This window comes from Echinops telfairi, unplaced genomic scaffold (genome assembly GCF_000313985.2).
Source record: "Echinops telfairi isolate 266 unplaced genomic scaffold, ASM31398v2 ScPeMD7_5868;HRSCAF=6743_0, whole genome shotgun sequence".
In the NCBI taxonomy this organism is placed as follows: domain Eukaryota; kingdom Metazoa; phylum Chordata; class Mammalia; order Afrosoricida; family Tenrecidae; genus Echinops; species Echinops telfairi.
The window spans coordinates 473,556-476,094 of NW_022109767.1; positions in this window are offsets into that span (position 1 = coordinate 473,556).

The following is a 2,539-nucleotide window of genomic DNA, read 5'->3' on the forward strand; positions in this document are numbered from 1 at the left end:
TCTATCTATCTATCTATCTAATTATTAGCAATCTGGTTTTGTCTCTCTAGAGAACCCTGTCTAACACATGACCTTCTCAGAGTTGTTAGTGGCACCTGGGTACTGTCTAGCTCTTCTGATTTTCGGGTTCTGGGAGCTAAGGTTGGTGTGATCCCATTGGACGAGTGGTCTCCATGCATCTCTTACCAACACTTCTAAGAGGGTCCCAGGGACACTCACGATCCCTTGACATACTTCTTCAATACACAATCAAAACACTTTTGGAAATGGTATACACTCTCTTACTTACTCTTAGAAGATTTATAAGATGCTATGGTAAGGAATATTGTATGTTTCTAAGCCCTTGTGGACAATGGCCAGTGTACAGTTCTCCTTTTTTTCTGAAAACGAATGGATGAATAAACTCTCACCATTGATACTGATGCATAGTATTGCCAAGTTCTGAGCATTCCATGTCAAGAAGAGATAAGAATGTAACCTGAAACAATGCAGGTGCCACCTCTCCGAAGTGCATGAATTTTGAACTTCAGCAACACAAGGCATTGCTTTAAATACTACCCAGAATTATAGGCTCTCTAACTTATAAGCAAATATATTCCTGTAAAGCAGCGGTTCTCAACCTGCGGATGGCGACCTCTTTGGGGGTCGAACGACCCTTTCACAGGCGTCACCCGAATCATAGCAGTAGCAAAATTATAGTTATGAAGTAGCAAGGAAAATAATTTTATGGTTGGGGGGTCACCACAACATGAGGAACTGTATTAAAGGGGTAGGCATTAGGAAGGTTGAGAACCACTGCTGTAAAGGCAGATTGCCACTTGAGGTCAAGATTATCCAAGTAGAATATTCTTCTGACTTTGATGCATACCGAGCAAACATATGACCCCAAGTTTGTGTTTGGGCCGGGTTCGGACTAGGCAGCCTCCATATCCTCTCCGGCTCCTGAGGAAGATAGAACTTCAAGGCCCCCATTTCCAGCCTCTCAGGAGGATGAATGACCTATTGAAGACTGCATCTTCTGCCCCAACATTCCAAGGAACTTATCTCTCCAGACCAAGGTTGTGCAGCCCCTGTCCCAGCATTCCAGGGAGTAGGCTGGCAAACAACAAAGGCACTTCCCCGATCTGATCGCATCCTGACTCAAGGTCCTGCAGCTGCAAGCAAAAAAATCTCCCTTCTTGTTGTCAATGTACAGCTCACTAGTTTGAGCGCTGTACATCTCCCACTGCCCCACCGACAAGCTGAGATTTCCCTGACCTACCTAGTTGGGTCTCAGAACCGCCCAAGAGCTCAAGATGCCCCTGTCCCTCTCTCTGCTCTCCTTTCCCTCCGGGGAGCTCTTTCCTACCCCAATAAAGCCGCTCTTAACCTCATGTTCTTTGTCTCAGTCCTTTCTCTGTTCAGTGTCTCAGTGTTGACCGCTCAGTTTACTCTTAATGTACCTCATTAGCCAAGTACTTAACTTTATTCTATACTCACCATGGGTTAACAGGTATCTTTTGGACAAATCGTTACAGTACGGTATGTTGAATTAACCCCTAAAATTAAACTCTTGACTGAACATGTCATTACACAAGAATGCAGCACAACATTTTGGAAATTACAATTATTATGTAACATTCATCTTATCCATTCCTACTGCTCTTGATCACTTATCAAAGTCTTGCTAGTCAATCTGGTTTGCTTTCGTATTGACTACTGTCAGCCTACCTCTGCTGTGATCGGCACAGCAACAACGAGAGAACCTGAAAGTGGAGCTAGGGACGTAAAAAAGGGAAATCAAGAACAAGAGGGGATTGGGAGGTCTGATCCGCGATCAACCTCAAACAACTTTATGACAAAGTTCATGTTCAATCTGTGTGAGGAACTGGGCAGGCAAAACATTACTTGGTACCTTGTTCCTAAGACTTCATGGTACGTTGAATCTAAACCAGTACATTCTATTAGCTGATTTGTTTGTTTGCTTATAGACAATGACTTTTGTGAAGGGTACCACAGCCTTAGACTGCGCCCAAGTCCCTGACTTCTGGGCAAGCCCACCAGCGAGTTTGTCATGTTGGCAGCTGGTCCTCAACATACCTCCGTAGGATGGATATTAGTATTAGAAGGATGGGGAATCTAGGGGGGTTGTTTGTTTGTTTTTAACAAACTGCAGTTTATTAAGGCTCCAGAGTGAGAATTGGCACTTGGTTCTGGGTAGGGGTAGGGGTGTCAGTGGAACCCAAAGGAACTGGGCCCAAATGGGTTGGAGAGATTTATCCCCTATACTCCACTAATAAATAAAGTCTCAGGTCCACTCCAGGGTGCTGGTGCAGGGCAGGAAATCCTCTGGGAGAACCCAGGGCTCCTGCCTCCTTCATGTTTCCTCTCCCACTCCCTACATTGGACCAGGCCCCCAGGCCAGTCCCCCAACAGGGCCTCTCTGATACTGGTGCTCTGAGGGGCTAGGATACAGGACCTGCCCCAAGTGGGGGAGCTGAGGGTGGGGATCTGGGGCCCAAGGGTCGCCTCCCCTGTGGCCAGGGATCTTGGTTTTGCT